Below are 19,581 nucleotides of genomic sequence, written 5' to 3' on the forward strand. Positions count from 1 at the left end.
GACGAACGGGGTCTCGGTCTTTCAGAGGGAGATGGATCGCATGGTCGATGACCACCACTTGCAGGCAACCTTCCCCTACCTCGACAACGTCACCATCTGCGGTCACAACCAGCAGGATCACGACTCGAACCTCGAGAGGTTCCTGAAAACCGCACAAAAACTCAACCTCACCTATAACGAGGACAAGTGCGTTTTCAACACCACGCGCCTCTGCATACTGGGCAGCGTGGTGGAGAATGGGGAAATCGGACCAGACCCCGACCGATTGCGCCCCCTACGGGAGCTGCCCCTGCCCAACACTCCCAAAGCCCTGAAAAGGTGCCTGGGGTTATTTTCTTACTATTCCCAATGGGTCCCCAACTACTCCGACAAAGCCCGCCCCCTCTTGAAAGCATCCTCTTTTCCGCTCTCTGCTGAGGCCCACGCCGCCTTCAAAAGCATTAAGCAGGATATTGAGCGGGCCACGCTACAGGCAGTGGACGAGAACACTCCATTTCAAGTGGAAAGTGATGCGTCCGACTTCGCCTTGGCGGCCACCCTCAACCAGGCGGGGCGGCCCGTAGCTTTCTTCTCGAGGACCCTCCAAGGCCCCGAGATCAGACACTCCTCCGTGGAAAAGGAGGCCCAAGCCATCGTGGAGGCAGTGCGCCACTGGCGCCACTACCTAGCCGGCAAACGCTTCACCCTACTTACCGACCAGCGATCGGTAGCGTTTATGTTCAACAATAAACAGAGGGGGAAGATTAAAAATGATAAGATTCTTAGGTGGCGGATCGAGCTCTCCACTTTCGAGTATGACATCATTTACCGGCCAGGGGCCCTTAACGAATCCCCTGACGCCCTCTCACGAGGGATGTGTGCCAGCGCCACCGAGGATCGGCTACAGACCCTCCACAACGACCTCTGCCACCCAGGGGTCACGCGGCTGTTCCACTTCATAAAGTCCCGTAACTTACCCTACTCGATTGAGGAAGTTCGGTCTCTGACCAGGAACTGCCGCACTTGCGCTGAGTGCAAGCCTCGGTTCTACCGCCCAGATAGAGCCCACTTAATCAAAGCTACACGGCCCTTCGAGCGGCTCAGCTTAGATTTCAAGGGCCCCCTCCCGTCCGTCGACCGCAATGTTTACTTCCTGAACATTGTGGACGAATACTCCCGTTTCCCATTCGCCTTCCCCTGCCCAGACATGACCAGCGCCACGGTCATTAAATGCCTCAACAGCCTGTTCTGCCTGTTCGGTATGCCGAGCTATATCCACACGGATAGGGGGGCGTCCTTCATGAGTGAAGAGCTACGCCAGTACATGCTGTCCAAGGGGATCGCCACGAGCCGTACCACCAGCTACAACCCCCGGGGTAACGGCCAGGTGGAGCGAGAGAACGGGACAGTGTGGAAAGCAGTCACTCTAGCTCTAAGGACCAAGGGCCTCCCTATCTCCCGCTGGCAGGAAGTCCTCTCGGATGTGCTCCATTCGATACGGTCGCTATTGTGTACGGCCACTAATACCACGCCTCATGAACGAATGTTTGTCTTTCCCCGGAAATCCACCTCGGGCGTATCCATGCCGTCATGGCTCTCCACCCCAGGTCCGGTACTCGTGCGAAGGCATGTGAGGGGCCACAAGACGGACCCTCTCGTGGAGCCAGTACACCTACTCCACGCCAACCCCCAATACGCATATGTCCGGCACGCCGACGGAAGGGAGGACACCGTGTCCATAAAAGACGTCGCCCCAGCCAGCATCAACAACAACCACGGCAATAGCAGCGACGACGATCACAGCAACCCTTACCCACCCACTATTCTTTCATCACCCCCGGAAGAACATCGACCAACGGCACCCCCACCAACTACCCCTTCAACAACCCCGGCGGCACCCCCGGCAGAGACCCAGGAGGCTACCGGGGACACCCAGCCGACACCCGCGGCACCGCAACAGCCACGTCGGTCGCAGAGGACTATCAAACCCCCGAACAGACTAAATCTATAGAAGGGGTGAATGTGATGAAATATATTCCATTCATCACTGCCTGTTTTCTGTGTCTTCTAACTGCCTGCTTTCTGTGTCTTTTCCCTTCCCCCAGTCCTCATGTATTATGCATTGGAATGTGCTGGAACTGGTTGTGTGCAGGGCTCCGCCCATACCTGGCTCCTTTGTAATCTAACTTCAGTCCGGCATCAGCCTCCTGAAGGTAGACATCTCTCTATTTTACGTGTTATGTTCTGAGTTAATAAAAGCCTTACTTTTGTTCTGCTAACTTCGAGTCTCGGAATAATTGAGGCACATCAGGGACAGTGTAGAGGGAGCTTTACTCTGTATCTACCCCGTGCTGTACCTGCCCTGGGAGTGTTTGATGGGACAGTGCAGAGGGAGCTTTACTCTGTATCTAGCCCCGTGCTGTACCTGCCCTGGGTGTGTTTGATGGGACAGTGTAGAGGGAGCTTTGCTCTGTATCTACCCCGTGCTGTACCTGCCCTGGGAGTGTTTGATGGGACAGTGTAGATGGAGCTTTACTCTGTATCTAACCCCGTGCTGTACCTGCCCTGGGAGTGTTTGATGGGACAGTGTAGAGGGAGCTTTACTCTGTATCTAACCCCGTGCTGTACCTGCCCTGGGAGTGTTTGATGGGACAGTGCAGAGGGAGCTTTACTCTGTATCTAGCCCCGTGCTGTACCTGCCCTGGGTGTGTTTGATGGGACAGTGTAGAGGGAGCTTTGCTCTGTATCTACCCCGTGCTGTACCTGCCCTGGGAGTGTTTGATGGGACAGTGTAGATGGAGCTTTACTCTGTATCTAACCCCGTGCTGTACCTGCCCTGGGAGTGTTTGATGGGACAGTGTAGAGGGAGCTTTACTCTGTATCTAACCCCGAGCTGTACCTGCCCTGGGAGTGTTTGATGGGACAGTGTAGAGGGAGCTTTACTCTGTATCTAACCCCGTGCTGTACCTGCCCTGGGTGTGTTTGATGGGACAGTGTAGAGGGAGCGTTACTCTGTATCTAACCCCGAGCTGTACCTGCCCTGGGACTGTTTGATGGGACAGTGTAGAGGGAGCTTTACTCTGTATCTAACCCCGAGCTGTACCTGCCCTGGGAGTGTTTGATGGGACAGTGTAGAGGGAGCTTTACTCTGTATCTAACCCCGAGCTGTACCTGCCCTGGGAGTGTTTGATGGGACAGTGTAGAGGGAGCTTTACTCTGTATCTAACCCGTGCTGTACCTGCCCTGGGAGTGTTTGATGGGGACAGTGTAGAGGGAGCTTTACTCTGTATCTAACCCCGTGCTGTACCTGCCCTGGGAGTGTTTGATGGGGCAGTGTAGAGGGAGCTTTACTCTGTATCTAACCCCGTGCTGTACCTGCCCTGGGAGTGTTTGATGGGACAGTGTCGAGGGACCTTTACTCTGTATCTAACCCGTGCTGTACCTGCCCCGGGAGTGTTTGATGGGACAGTGTAGAGGGAACTTTACTCTGTATCTAACCCGTGCTGTACCTGCCCTGGGAGTGTTTGATGGGACAGTGTAGAGGGAGCTTTACTCTGTATCTAACCCGTGCTGTACCTGCCCTGGGAGTGTTTGATGGGGACAGTGCAGAGGGAGCTTTACTCTGTATCTAACCCCGTGCTGTACCTGCCCTGGGAGTGTTTGATGGGACAGTGTAGAGGGAGTTTTACTCTGTATCTACCCCGTGCTGTACCTGCCCTGGGAGTGTTTGATGGGACAGTGTAGAGGGAGCTTTACTCTGTATCTAACCCCGTGCTGTACCTGCCCTGGGAGTGTGTAGAGGGAGCTTTACTCTGTATCTAACCCGTGCTGTACCTGCCCTGGAAGTGTTTGGTACGACAGTGTAGAGGGAGCTTTACTCTGTATCTAACCCCGTGCTGTACCTGCCCTGGTAGTGTTTGATGGGACAGTGTAGAGGGAGCTTTACTCTGTATCTAACCCCGTGCTGTACCTGCCCTGGGAGTGTTTGATGGGACAGTGTAGAGGGAGCTTTACTCTGTATCTAACCCCGTGCTCTACCTGCCCTGGGAGTGTTTGATGGGACAGTGTAGAGGGAGCTTTACTCTGTATCTAACCCGTGCTGTACCTGCCCTGGGAGTGTTTGATGGGACAGTGTAGAGGGAGCTTTACTCTGTATCTAACCCGTGCTATACCTGCCCTGGGAGTGTTTGATGGGACAGTGTAGAGGGAGCTTTACTCTGTATCTAACCTGTGCTGTACCTGCCCTGGGAGTGTTTGATGGGACAGTGTAGAGGGAGCTTTACTCTGTATCTAACCTGTGCTGTACCTGCCCTGGGAGTGTTTGATGGGACAGTGTAGAGGGAGCTTTACTCTGTATCTAACCCGTGCTGTACCTGCCCTGGGAGTGTTTGATGGGACAGTGTAGAGGGAGCTTTACTCTGTATCTAACCCCGTGCTGTACCTGTCCTGGGAGTGTTTGATGGGACAGTATAGAGGGAGCTTTACTCTATATCTAACCCCGTGCTGTACCTGCCCTGGGAGTGTGTAGAGGGAGCTTTACTCTGTATCTAACCCGTGCTGTACCTGCCCTGGAAGTGTTTGATACGACAGTGTAGAGGGAGCTTTACTCTGTATCTAACCCCGTGCTGTACCTGCCCTGGGAGTGTTTGATGGGACAGTGTAGAGGGAGCTTTACTCTGTATCTAACCCCGTGCTGTACCTGCCCTGGGAGTGTTTGATGGGACAGTGTAGAGGGAGCTTTACTCTGTATCTAACCCCGTGCTGTACCTGTCCTGGGAGTGTTTGAAGAGCTGCTAGGCCTCGTTGCCGGGACGCAGAGTAAGACATTGAGAAGCGGAAAGTAACAATAGGTCACTTACCTTGACATTGGAATCCTTGCTTTCCAAGGCCCCTGAGGGAAGAGAAGGAAAATAAAGATATGAGGAACCAGTTAATGAAGGAGATCTTAACTCCATCTATACTCCTTGGCTCCACATCCCTCGATAACCTAACCCCCAAAAAATCTATCGATCTCCGTTTCGAAAGCTCCAATTGACCCCCGGCCTCCACAGTTCTTTGGGGGACAGAGTTCCAGATTTCCACCAGCCTTTGTGTGAAGATGTGCTTCCTGACATCACCCCTGAACGGCCTGGCTCTAATTTTAAGGTTCTGCCCCCTTGTTCCACGTAAGGACATCAGAAATAGGAGCAGGAGTGGGCCATTCGGCCCCTCGAGCCTGCTCCGCCATTCAATGAGATCATGGCTGATCTTTGACCTCAACTCCACTTTCCCGCCCGATCCCCATATCCCTCGATTCCCCGAGAGTCCAAAAATCTATCGATCTCAGCCTTGAATATCCTCAACGACTGAGCCTCCACAGCCCTCTGGGGCAGAGAATTCCAAAGATTCACCGCCCTCTGAGTGAAGAAATTCCTCCTCATCTCAGTCCTCAATGGCCGACCCCTTATCCTGAGACTGTGACCCCTGGTTCGAGACTCTCCAGCCCAGGGGGGAAACAGCCTCTCAGCATCGACCCTGTCAATCCCCCTCAGAATCTTATATGTTTCAATGAGATCACCTCTCATTCTCCTAAACTCCAGAGAGTATCGGCCCAATCTACTCAATCTTGCCTCATAGGACAATCCCAGGAATCAGTCTAGTGACCCTTCGTTGCACCGCCTCCGAGTTAAGGCTAAAGGGATCAAAGGATATGGGGAGAAAGAAGGGACAGGGTGCTGAATTTGGATGATCAGCCATGATTACCATCGCTGAATCCCCCACTATCAACATCCTGGGGGTTACCATTGATCAGAAACTGAACTGGACCAGCCACATAAATACTGTGGCTACAAGAGCAGGTCAGAGGCTGGGTATTCTGCGGCGAGTGTCTCACCTCCTGACTCCCCAAAGCCTTTCCACCATCTACAAGGCACAAGTCAGGAGTGTGATGGAATACTCTCCACTTGCCTGGATGAGTGCAGCTCCAACAACACTCGAGAAGCTCGACACCATTCAGGATAAAGCAGCCCCGCTTGATCGGCCCCCCATCCACCACCTTAAACATTCACTCCCTCCACCACCGGCGCACCGTGGCTGCAGTGTGTACCATCTACAAGATGCACTGCAGCAACTCGCCAAGGCTTCTTCGGCAGCACCTTCCAAACCCGCGACCTCTACCACTTAGAAGGACAAGGGCAGCAGACGCAGGGGAACATCACCACCTCCAAGTACCCCTCCAAGCCACACACCATCCTGACTTGGACCTGTATTGCCGTTCCTTCACTGTCGCTGGGCCAAAATCCTGGAACTCCCATCCTAACAGCATTGTGGGTGTACCTACACCATATGGACTGCAGCGGTTCAAGGTGGAGGCTCACCACCATCTTCTCAAGGGCAATTAGGGATGGGCACTAAATGCAGGCCTAGCCAGCGACGCCCACATCCCATCAATGAATTTTTTTTTTAAATGATCGCATTGAGTGGCGGAGCAGGCTCGAGGGGCCGAATGGCCCACTCCTGCTCCTATCTTCTATGGTTCTATGGCAAGTCTGTCCTTCATCAGTTAAGGAGAGCAGAACTGTGCACAGTGCTCCAGGTGTGGTCTCACCAAGGCCCTGGACAATTGTAATAAGAACTGAAAACTCAGCAGGCCAGGCAACATCCGTGGAGAGAGAAATAGAGTCAATGTTTCGGGTCATAAGAACATAAGAAGTAGGAGCAGGAGTAGGCCATACGGCCCCTCGGGCCTGCTCCGCCATTCAATAGGATCATGGCTGATCTGAATCTAGACTCACGTCCACTTCCCTGCCCTCTCCCCGTAACCCCTAATTCCCTTATCTGCTAGGAAACTGTCTATCTCTGTTTTAAATTTATTTAATGTTGCAGCTTCCACAGCTCTCTGGGGTAGCAAATTCCATAGATTTACTACCCTCTGAGTGAAGAAGTTTCTCCTCATCTCAGTTTTGAAAGGGCAGCCCCTTATTCTAAGATTATGCCCCCTAGTTCTAGTCTCACCCATCAGTGGAAACATCCTCCCCACATCCACCCGATCAAGCCCCCTCACAATCTTATATGTTTCGATAAGATCGCCTCTCATTCTTCTGAACTCCAATGAGTAGAGTCCCAACCTACTCAACCTTTCCTCATACGTCAACCCCCTCATCTCCGGAATCAACCGAGTGAACCTTCTCTGAACCGCCTCGAGAGCAAGTATATCTTTTCTTAAATATGGAAACCAAAACTGCACGCAGTATTCCAGGTGTGGCCTCACCAATACTGTAAGAATTCGCAATAATTTACAGTTCTGAAGATCAATTTTTTTGATTAAAGAATCCCTGGGCATTGTGCTTTTAAATTTCCAGGGGTAAAAATGGCTGTCACCACATGGCCGAAGACAAAGGACAATGCTTTGTTCACAAAGCAATTGAATGCTATTAGCATTTGTTTGTATATCGAGTGGATACATCTAAACTGCAGAAGAGACTTTTGTACCTTGAATGGGAAACGTTTAACAATTGAATGGGTTTTAAATCACCCAGCACTGGACAATAGGGCTGTTGCATTCTTTTTTTTCCGCCCAGGGAGCTCCGGAAGACACATTAACCCAGTCTAACCACTTTGAGTTAGCCAATCACAGCTTTCTCTTGTGTATTGGACCCTTTGGGCGGGGAATTTCGCACACAGCCCTTGCAAGGCAGAACGGCAGGGGCCTCACCAGGTATAAAGATAGCGGCTGAGAAGCTATCTCTCTCTCTCTCTTACTTCGCTGGACCAAAGGTGAGCAGGGTGTTCTGACTCCTCAGCAAAGCACCTAGCAGGAGTTTGGGGATGGTGATTTAAGGGAATTGCTAAGATTGTTTAAATAACATTGTAGCCATTGTATCCCTCGTTTTCACCGTCTGCAACCCCGTTATATAGTTTTACTGTAATTACTGTGTTCGTGTGGGATAGTTTGATATTTTGATTATAGTTTCTTTTAGTTAATAAAACTTGATTTGTTTCTCTCATCCAAACTACGTGTCTGTTTTAATATCAATAATTATAAGTCCTGCAGTCAGAACTGGAAGGTGGGGTAGCGATTCGAAACCACTGTTTTAAAATTGGTTTTATTGGAAGATTACTTTAAACCAGTTTAAAGAAGCCCCCAAACCCTTACAATACCCTGTATAACTGCAGCAAGACTTCCCTGTTTTTATACTCCAGCCCCCTCGCAATAAAAGCCAAGATTCCATTGGCCTTCCTGATCACCTGCTGCACCTGCATACTAACTTTTTGTGTTTCATGCACTAGGACCCCCAGGTCCCTTTGTACTGTCGCACTTTGCAGTTTCTCGCCATTTAGATAATAACTTGCTCTTTGATTTTTTTCTGCCAAAGTGCATAACCTCACACTTTCCAAACCCTTCTACAGAACTGAGACAAAAGGCAGATTGGGGCGGGGGGGGGGGCTGGGAAATGGGGGAGGGGATGAAGGAAGAGACATTCAGAGATAGTCAAGGTGAGACGAGATGGTAACGGGACGGGTAAAGAAACAGACCATGGCGCGAGATGAAGTGTGAAATGCGCTGGCAGAGTGAAAGAGCTGCCATGTGGGGGAGGAAAAAACAGGAAAACTCACAAACCTAAAGTGTGGATAAAAAATATAAAAATATAATAGGGGCCGAGGTTATGATCTGAAGTTGTTGAACTCGATATTACACAGAAACATAGAAGATAGGAGCAGGAGTAGGCCATTCGGCCCTTCGAGCCTGCTCCGCCATTCAATGCGATCATGGCTGATCATCCAAATTCAGTACCCTGTCCCTGCTTTCTCCCCATATCCCTTGATCCCTTTAGCCTTAAGAAATATATCCAACTCCTTCTTGAATATATTTAATGAATTGGCCTCCACTGCCTTCTGTGGTAGAGAATTCCACGGGTTCACCACTCTCTGGGTGAAGAAATTCCTCCTCATCTCAGTCCTAAATGGCTTACCCCTTATCCTTAGACTGTGACCCCTGGTTCTGGACTCCCCCGCCATCGGGAACATCCTTCCAGGATCTAGTCTGTCTAGTCCTGTTAGAATTTTATAAGTTTCAATGAGATCCCCTCTCATTCTTCTAAACTCCAGCGAGTATAAGCCCAATCGACCCAATCTCTCCCCATACGTCATTCCTGCCATCCCAGGTATCAGCCTGGTGAATCTTCGCTGCACTCCCTCCTTGGCAAGAACATGGAAACCAAAACTGCACGCAGTATTCCAGGTGTGGCCTCACCAATACCCTGTATAACTGCAGCAAGACTTCCCTGTTTTTATACTCCTTATTTAAGGAAGGGTATACCTGCATTGGAGGCAGTTCAGAGACGATTCACTAGGTTGATTCCTGGGATGGAAGGATTGTCTTATGGGGAAAGGTTGGGCCTATACTCAATGGAGTTTAGAAGAATGAGAGGTGATCTTATTGAAACATATAAGATTCTGAGGGGGCTTGACAGGGTAGATGCAGAGTGGATGTTTCCCCTCGTGGGGAAATCTAGAAACAGGAGCAGGAGTAGGCCATTCGGCCCCTCGAGCCTGCTCCGCCATTCAATAAGATCATGGCTGATCTGATCCTAACCGCCAATCCACTATCACAGAACCATCTCCTGCATCTAACAGAATTAGACACACGAAATAGGAGCAGGATCAGGCTACACGGCCCCTGGGCCCGCTCCGCTAACCACAGGGCCACGACCGATCCGAACCTAGACTCGTGTCCAAATTCCTGCCCGCTCCCCGTAACCCTTAATTCCCTTTACTTCTAGGAAACTGTCTATTTCTGTTTTAAATTTATGTAATGATGTAGCTTCTACAGCTTTTTGGGGCAGCATATTCCATGGACCTACCACCCTCTGAGTGAAGTAGTTCCTCCTCATCTCAGTTTTGAAAGAGCAGCCCCTTATTCTAAGACTATGCCCCCTAGTTCTAGTTTCACCCATCATCGGGAACATCCTCCCCGCATCCACCCGATCCAACCCCTTCACAATCTTATATGTTTCAATAAGATCGCCTCTCATTCTTCTGAACTCCAATGAGTAGAGTCCCAATCTACTCAACCTCTCCTCATATGTCCATCCCCTCATCCCCGGGATTAACCGAGTGAACCTTCTTTGTACTGACTCGAGAGCAAGTATGTCTTTTCTTAAGTATGGACACCAAAACTGAGAGGGTCGTGAACCTCTGGAATTCTCTGCCCCAGGGAGCTATGGAGGTGGAGTCATTGAATATATTCAAGGCAGAGATAGACAGATCTTTGAACGATAAGAGAGTCAAGGGTTATACACCTTGAGTATTGTGTGCAGTTTTGGTCGCCTTATCTGAAGAAGGATGTTCTTGCCATGGAGGGAGTGCAGCGAAGATTCACCAGGCTGATACCTGGGATGGCAGGAATGACATATGAGGAGAGATTGGGTCGATTGGGCTTGTATTCGCTGGAGTTTCGAAGAATGAGAGGGGATCTCATTGAAACTTATAAAATTCTAACAGGACTAGACAGACTAGATGCAGGAAGGATGTTCCCGATGACCGGGGAGTCCAGAACCAGGGGTCACAGTCTAAGGATAAGGGGTAAGCCATTTAGGACTGAGATGAGGAGGAATTTCTTCACCCAGAGAGTGGTGAACCTGTGGAATTCTCTACCACAGAAGGCAGTGGAGGCCAATTCATTAAATATATTCAAGAAGGAGTTGGATATATTTCTTAAGGCTAAAGGGATCAAGGGATATGGGGAGAAAGCAGGGACAGGGTACTGAATTTGGATGATCAGCCATGATCACATTGAATGGCGGAGCAGGCTCGAGGGGCCGAATGGCTGACTCCTGCTCCTATCTTCTGATGTTCTTATGTTCTGTCATTCTTTCTCTCGCTCCCTCTCTCTCTCTCTCTCTCTCTTCCTTCAAAAACCCTGACACCAATTCTTCAGCTTCCGAATCGGTCACATAAACCGGGCCGCGCGGTTTGGACGTGGATCCAGCCCAGAAGAGCTACCTGTTCCAACTTGAGACAGAGGGAGCCAAGCTAATTGGTGGAACTGATACTAGTCCGTGCCTGCCCCCGTTTCAGTGGAAGTAATCTTGGTTGGAGAACTGCCAATGAAACGACACAAAAGTCTGTAATTGAAACTTGCATGGATACCCCGCCTTAAACACAGGAAAGCCTGCCAAGATACTCCCCCTATAATTACCAAACAAGATTTGCCACCGAGCCTCAGAGGGAGATATGAGGAACAGGTGATACATACATAGAAACATAGAAGATAGGAGCAGGAGTCGGCCATTCGGCCCCTCGAGCCTGCTCCGCCATTCAATGAGATCATAGCTGATCATCCAAATTCAGTACCCGGTCCCTGCCTTCTCCCCATATCCCTTGATCCCTTTAGCCTCAAGAAATATATCCAACTCCTTCTTGAATATATTTAATGAATTGGCCTCAACTGCCTTCTGTGGTAGAGAATTCCACAGGTTCACCACTCTCTGGGTGAAGAAATTCCTCCTCATCTCTGTCCTAAATGGCCTACCCCTTATCTTTAGACTGTGACCCCTGGTTCTGGACTCCCCCGCCATCGGGAACATCCTTCCTGCATCTAGTCTGTCCAGTCCTGTCAGAATTTTATAAGTTTCAATGAGATCCCCTCTCATTCTTCTAAACTCCAGCGAGTACAAGCCCAATCAACCCAATCTCTCCTCATACGTCATTCCTGCCATCCCATGTATCAGTCTGGTGAATCTTCGCTGCACTCCCTCCATGGCAAGAACATCCTTCCTCAGATAAGGCGACCAAAACTGCACACAATACTCAAGGTGTGGTCTCACCAAGGCCCTGTACAACTGCAGCAAGACATCCTTGTTCCTCTACTCGAACCCTCTCGCTACGAAGGCCAACATACCATTTGCCTTCTTAACCGCCTGCTGCACCTGCATGCTTACCTTCAGCGACTGGTGCACAAGGACACCCAGGTCTCGTTGCACTTCCCCTTCTCCCAATCTATTGCCATTCAGATAATAATCTGCCTTCCTGTTTTTGACACCAAAGTGGATAACCTCGCATTTATCCACATTATACTGCATCTGCCCAACCACCCAACCTGTCCAAATCATACTGGAGTTTCTCGGCATCCTCCTCACAGCACACACGCCCACCCAGCTTTGTGTCATCTGCAAATTTGGAGATATTACATCGAGTTCCCTCGTCTAGATCATTTATATATATTGTGAATAGCTGGGGTCCTAGCACCGATCCCTGCGGTACCCCACTAGTCACTGCCTGCCACTCGGAAAAAGACCCGTTTATTCCAACTCTTTGCTTTCTGTCTGCCAACCAGTTCTCGATCCAAGTCAATACCTAGATCAAGGCTTTCATCTCTATCGCTCCATTGATGGCTAACGGACACCCCAAAGACCTTCACAGCCGATGAAGTCCTTTTTGAAGTTCGGTCACTGTTGTAATGTAGGAAACGCGGCAACCAACTTGCGCACAGCAAGCTCCCACAAACAGCAATGTGATAATGACCAGACCTTCTGTTGACGGAGGGATAAATATTGGCCCCAGGACTCCGGGGAGAACTGCCCCCCCCCCCCCCGCAATACCTCCCCTTTTCTTTAAGCTTTTACATCCACCTGAGAGAGCAGACGGGGCCTCATCCGATAGACGGCACCTCCGACAGTGCAGCGCTCCCTCAGTACTGGCACCGGGGAGTGTGGGCCTGGATTATGGGGCTCGAGTCCTAGAGTATATACATCTACCTCCGACAGTGCAGCGCTCCCTCAGTACTGGCACCGGGGAGTGTGGGCCTGGATTATGGGGCTCGAGTCCTAGAGTATATACATCTACCTCCGACAGTGCAGCGCTCCCTCAGTACTGGCACCGGGGAGTGTGGGCCTGGATTATGGGGCTCGAGTCCTAGAGTATATACATCTACCTCCGACAGTGCAGTGCTCCCTCAGTACTGGCACCGGGGAGTGTGGGCCTGGATTATGGAGCTCGAGTCCTAGAGTATATACATCTACCTCCGACAGTGCAGTGCTCCCTCAGTACTGGCACCGGGGAGTGGGCCTGGATTATGGGGCTCGAGTCCTAGAGTATATACATCTACCTCCGACAGTGCAGCACTCCCTCAGTACTGGCACCGGGGAGTGTGGGCCTGGATTACGGGGGTCGAGTCCTAGAGTATATAGATCTACCTCCGACAGTGCAGTGCTCCCTCAGTACTGGCACCGGGGAGTGTGGGCCTGGATTATGGGGCTCGAGTCCTAGAGTGTATACATCTACCTCCGACAGTGCAGCGCTCCCTCAGTACTGGCACCGGGGAGTGTGGGCCTGGATTATGGGGCTCGAGTCCTATAGTATATACATCTACCTCCGACAGTGCAGCGCTCCCTCAGTACTGGCACCGGGGAGTGTGGGCCTGGATTACGGGGGTCGAGTCCTAGAGTATATACATCTACCTCCGACAGTGCAGTGCTCCCTCAGTACTGGCACCGGGGAGTGTGGGCCTGGATTATGGGGCTCGAGTCCTAGAGTATATACATCTACCTCCGACAGTGCAGCGCTCCCTCAGCACTGGCACCGGGGAGTGTGGGCCTGGATTATGGGGCTCGAGTCCTAGAGTATATACATCTACCTCCGACAGTGCAGCGCTCCCTCAGTACTGGCACCGGGGAGTGTGGGCCTGGATTATGGGGCTCGAGTCCTAGAGTATATACATCTACCTCCGACAGTGCAGCGCTCCCTCAGTACTGGCACCGGGGAGTGTGGGCCTGGATTATGGAGCTCGAGTCCTAGAGTATATACATCTACCTCCGACAGTGCAGCGCTCCCTCAGTACTGGCACCGGGGAGTGTGGGCCTGGATTATGGGGCACGAACCTCTGGAGTGGGACTTAAACCCACAACCTTCTGATTCAAAGGCGTGAGAACTGAGCCACTACTGTGACTGGTTTTAAGGAGTGTCTTAAAGGAGGAGATGATGAGAGGTTTAGGGCGGGGATTCCAAAGCTTGGGGCCAGATTTGCAGGGATGCATTGGGGCATCATAAACCAAATCCACTGGAAGAGAGCCAAATTCAGTGGTTTGCGAAGGGATCGAGTGCTGGGACAAGGCAGTCCATGCCCGCACACAACAAGACCAGGACGACGTTCAGGCCTGGGCTGATAAGTGGCAGGTAACAATCGCGCCACACAAGTGCCAGGCAATGAGTATCTCCAACAAGCGAGAGTCTAACCCCCGCCCCTTGACATTCAACGGCATTACCATCGCCGAATCCCCCACCATCAACATCCTGGGAGGGTCACCATTGACCAGAAACTTAACTGGACCAGCCACATAAATACTGTGGTTACAAGAGCAGGTCAGAGGCTGGGGATTCTGCGGCGAGTGTCTCACCTCCTGACTCCCCAAAGCCTTTCCACCATCTACAAGGCACAAGTCAGGAGTGTGATGGAATACTCTCCACTTTGCCTGGATGAGTGCAGCTCCAACAACACTCAAGAAGCTCGACACCATTCAGGACAAAGCAGCCCCGCTTGATCGGCCCCCCCGTCCACCACCTTAAACATTCACTCCCTCCACCACCGGCGCACCGTGACTGCAGTGTGGACCATCTACAAGATGCACTGCAGCGACTCGCCAAGGCGTCTTCGGCAGCACCTCCCAAACCCGCGACCTCTTCCACCTAGAAGGACAAGGGCAGCAGGCGCACGGGGAACACCGCCACCTCCAAGTCACACACACCATCCCGACTTGGGAATATATCGGCCGTTCCTTCATCGTGGCTGGGTCCAAATCCTGGAACTCCCTCCCTAACAGCACTGTGGGAGCACCTTCACCACACGGACTGCAGCGGTTCAAGAAGGCGGCTCACCACCGCCTTCTCGAGGGGCAACTAGGGATGGGCAATAAATGCTGGGCCAGGGCAACATCCGTGGAGAGAGAAGCAGAGTGAACGTTTCAGGTCGAAGACCTTTCGTCAGAACTGAGAAAAAAAAAAACAGGGAAGGGGACAGGTTTTAAAGCAGGTTTAGGGGGGCTGGGAGAAGGGGGAGGAGATGAAAGAACAAAAGGAAAGGTCAGCGACAGGATAGAAAGCAGGAGAGATTGAGAGACATTGGGAGAGAAATTCGGTATCGCCCCGCTTGGGGCGCTATTATCGGCCGTGCGCAAAGTTTAGCGCCTGGCGCTATTTATCGCCTCCAACGGCAAACTTGGCTTTTATCGCCCCTGGAGATGATTGGAGCGCTAAATCAGGCGCTACACACCTGTCTTAAGGCGCAAAGGCCGAGGAGCGAGGCGCTACCTCAGAGCGCGGGCGAAGCTCATGTGATGTCAGTCAGCAATGGAACACAGACGTCGGACAGTTCTTAAAGAGGAGTTCTGGCGAATGAAACGTTAACTCTGTTTCTCTCTTCACAGATGCTGCCTGACCTGCTGAGTATCTCCAGCATATTCTGTTTTTATCTTAAAGTAGCGGGTTGCTCTTGCTCTGCATCCACATCCTGCTCATTGCAGCCTTGAGTCCCGGCCTGGAGAGACCTGTACATCGAATCTGCTGGAAAGAACAATGGAGAGGCCCAGGGGAAAGAGCTCAGAGTGCAGCCCCCACAGTCTCTTCTAAATCGATGCAAGGAAGGTCAAATCAAAACCAACATGCAAAGCGCTGCTCAGCACTCAAAACTCCTTCACATAGCGTTGAATCTCTCCAGAAGCCTCTCTCTCTCACTCAGAATGCGTGGTGCAAAAATGTCACCGACGAAAATAGGCAGGAAGCGGCCGCCTTTAAATAGCGCTCCGCCCAGTCCCTATCCAACTGCAAAACGTTCCCCTCAACCTGTCGTTGCTAGCGGCAGGCGGTAAGGCCGGGGGGGGGCGGGGGGTGGCGCCACTCAATATCCGGTCCGGGGCGCTACCGGGGGCGTTGCGCGCTCGACTGACGTCACGGTCTGCCGGCGCGGCAGGTGGTGGCGGAAGCGTTCAGCGCCGCCGCAAAATGTCCGGTCAATTTCGCGAGAGGCGCAGACATCGCCGCGCCCGGGGCGCTAGTTGCTTTGAGCCCCACTTAGCGCGCTCTCAAGGCGCTAATGGAAGGCGCAAACAACTGAAATTTCCCCCCCCCCCCCCATTGAGAGACATTCAAGGAACAAAGGATGGATCTGGATGAAGTGTGAATGGCCCTGAAAGAATGAAGGACAGCTGGCAGGAGGGAGGGAAGAAAAGAGTGGATTAAAAAAAGAATATATATATGTGATCGGGGCCGAGGATATGATCTGAAATTGTTGAACTCGATATTGAGTCCTGAAGGCTGTAAAGTGCCTAGTCGAAAGATGAGGTGCTGTTCCTCGAGATTACGCTGAGCTTCCGTGGAACAATGCAAGAGGCCGCGGACGGTGAGGTCTGAGTGGGAGTGGGGCGGTGAATTAAAATGACAGGACACCGAGAGCTCGGGGGGTGCCCCTTACGGACTGGACGTCAGCGACAGAATATATTCCAACACCGGGCAGAGTCAGAGTGCCGGGGGAAATTGGAACAAGGTATAAGGCAGACAAAGGGAAAGTACAGTGGATGGGATAAAAGGGAACTCAACAATCTGTTGGGAAGAAATGTCCACCAACCAATCTCTGGTTAGTCCCCCGCTGGAGTATTGCGGCCAATTCTGGGCACCGCACACTTTAGGAAGGATGTCAAGGCCTGGGAGAGGGTGCGGAGGAGATTGACCAGAATGGTACCAGGCATGAGGGTCTTCAGTGATGTGGAGAGACTGGAGAAGCTGGGGTTGTTCTCCTTAGAGCAGAGAAGGTTAAGGGGAGATTGACCAGAATGGTACCAGGGATGAGGGGCTTCAGTGATGTGGAGAGACTGGAGAAGCTGGGATTGTTCTCCTTAGAGCAGAGAAGGTTAAAGGGGAGATTGACCAGAATGGTACCAGGGATGAGGGACTTCAGTGATGTGGAGAGACTGGAGAAGCTGGGATTGTTCTCCTTGGAGCAGAGAAGGTTAAGGGGAGATTGACCAGAATGGGACCAGGGATGAGGGACTTCAGTGATGTGGAGAGACTGGAGAAGCTGGGGTTGTTCTCCTTAGAGCAGAGAAGGTTAAGGGGAGATTGACCAGAATGGGACCAGGGATGAGGGACTTCAGTGATGTGGAGAGACTGGAGAAGCTGGGATTGTTCTCCTTAGAGCAGAGAAGGTTAAGGGGAGATTGACCAGAATGGGACCAGGGATGAGGGACTTCAGTGATATGGAGAGACTGGAGAAGTTGGGGTTGTTCTCCTTAGAGCAGAGAAGGTTAAGGGGAGATTGACCAGAATGGTACCAGGGATGAGGGACTTCAGTGATGTGGAGAGACTGGAGAAGCTGGGGTTGTTCTCCTTAGAGCAGAGAAGGTTAAGGGGAGATTGACCAGAATGGTACCAGGGATGAGGGACTTCAGTGATGTGGAGAGACTGGAGAAGCTGGGATTGTTCTCCTTAGAGCAGAGAAGGTTAAGGGGAGATTGACCAGAATGGTACCAGGGATGAGGAACTTCAGTGATGTGGAGAGACTGGAGAAGCTGGGATTGTTCTCCTTAGAGCAGAGAAGGTTAGGGGGAGATTTGATCGAGGTGTTCAAAATCATGAAGGGTTTTGATGGAGTAAATAAGGAGAAACTGTTTCCAGTGGCAGGAGGGTCGGTAACCAGAGGACACAGATTGAAGATAATCGGCAAAAGAACCAGAGGGGAGATGAGGAAACATTTCTTTACGCAGCGAGTTGTTGTGATCTGGAACGCGCTGCCTGAAAGGGCGGTGGAAGCAGATTCAATAGTAACTTTCAAAAGACAATTGGACTTGTACAAAGAGGACTAAATTGCAGGGCACTGGGGGAAAAGTTGGGGAGTCCGTCTAATTGGAGAACTCTTTCAAAGATGGGCCGAATGGCCTCCTTCTGTGCCGTACGGTTCCATGATTCTATCTCAGAGTGCTGTAGGGCTGGAGGAGGTTACAGAGATAGGGAGGGGGCGAGGGGCCATGGAGGGATTTGAACAGGAGGATGAGAATTGTAGGGGCTGGAGGAGGTTACAGAGATAGGGAGGGGGCGAGGGGCCATGGAGGGATTTGAACAGGAGGATGAGAATTGTAGGGCTGGAGGAGGTTACAGAGTTAGGGAGGGGGCGAGGGGCCATGGAGGGATTTGAACAGGAGGATGAGAATTGTAGGGCTGGAGGAGGTTACAGAGATAGGGAGGGGGCGAGGGACCATGGAGGGATTTGAACAGGAGGATGAGAATTGTAGGGCTGGAGGAGGTTACAGAGATAGGGAGGGGGCGAGGGCCATGGAGGGATTTGAACAGGAGGATGAGAATTGTAGGGCTGGAGGAGGTTACAGAGATAGGGAGGGGGCGAGGGACCATGGAGAGATTTGAACAGGAGGATGAGAATTGTAGGGGGCTGGAGGAGGTTACAGAGATAGGGAGGGGCAAGGGCCATGGAGGGATTTGAACAGGAGGATGAGAATTGTAGGGGCTGGAGGAGGTTACAGAAATAGGGAGGGGGCGAGGGCCATGGAGGGATTTGAACAGGAGGATGAGAATTGTAGGGCTGGAGGAGGTTACAGAGATAGGGAGGGGGCGAGGGCCATGGAGGGATTTGAACAGGAGGATGAGAATTGTAGGGCTGGAGGAGGTTACAGAGATAGGGAGGGGGCGAGGGGCCATGGAGGGATTTGAACAGGAGGATGAGAATTGTAGGGGCTGGAAGAGGTTACAGAGATAGGGAGGGGCGAGGGGCCATGGAGGGATTTGAACAGGAGGATGAGAATTGTAGGGCTGGAGGAGGTTACAGAGAAAGGGAGGGGGGCGAGGGCCATGGAGGGATTTGAACAGTAGGATGAGAATTGTAGGGGCTGGAGGAGGTTACAGAGATAGGGAGGGGACGAGGGCCATGGAGGGATTTGAACAGGAGGATGAGAATTGTAGGGGCTGGTGGAGGTTACAGAGATAGGGAGGGGGGCGAGGGCCATGGAGGGATTTGAACAACAGGATGAGAATTGTAGGGGCTGGAGGAGGTTACAGAGATAGGGAGGGGGCGAGGGGCCATGGAGGGATTTGAACAGGAGGATGAGAATTGTAGGGCTGGAGGAGGTTACAGAGATAGGGAGGGGGAGGAGGGCCATGAGGGATTTGAACAGGAGGATGAGAATTGTAGGGCTGGAGGAGGTTACAGAGATAGGGAGGGGACGAGGGCAATGGAGGGATTTGAACAGGAGGATCAGAATTGTAGGGCTGGAGGAGGTTACAGAGATAGGGAGGGGGTGAGGGCCATGGAGGGATTTGAACAGGAGGATGAGAATTGTAGGGGCTGGTGAGGTTACAGAGATAGGGAGGGGGGCGAGGGCCATGGAGGGATTTGAACAACAGGATGAGAATTGTAGGGGCTGGAGGAGGTTACAGAGATAGGGAGGGGGCGAGGGGCCATGGAGGGATTTGAACAGGAGGATGAGAATTGTAGGGCTGGAGGAGGTTACAGAGATAGGGAGGGGGGAGGAGGGCCATGGAGGGATTTGAACAGGAGGATGAGAATTGTAGGGGCTGGAGGAGGTTACAGAGATAGGGAGGGGACGAGGGCAATGGAGGGATTTG

General features: G+C 51.8%; 1 pseudogene across 1 annotated transcript in view; it reads right to left on the reverse strand.

Annotated features, from left to right (window-relative positions):
* Positions 1–19,581, reverse strand: part of LOC147084832 (uncharacterized) — a 97,697-nt pseudogene that overhangs the window by 50,770 nt on the left and 27,346 nt on the right. Inside the window, exons 5-6 of the transcript XR_015075829.1 lie at positions 6,566–6,572; positions 4,839–4,870 (exon numbers count right to left, since the gene is read on the reverse strand). The product of XR_015075829.1 is annotated as an uncharacterized LOC147084832 (transcript). The remainder of the gene's footprint in view (positions 1–4,838; positions 4,871–6,565; positions 6,573–19,581) is intronic.

The sequence above is a fragment of the Somniosus microcephalus genome, unplaced genomic scaffold (assembly GCF_052327205.1).
Source record: "Somniosus microcephalus isolate GS21.2 unplaced genomic scaffold, FLI_Smic_1.0 unresolved_chr9, whole genome shotgun sequence".
NCBI lineage: Eukaryota > Metazoa > Chordata > Chondrichthyes > Squaliformes > Somniosidae > Somniosus > Somniosus microcephalus.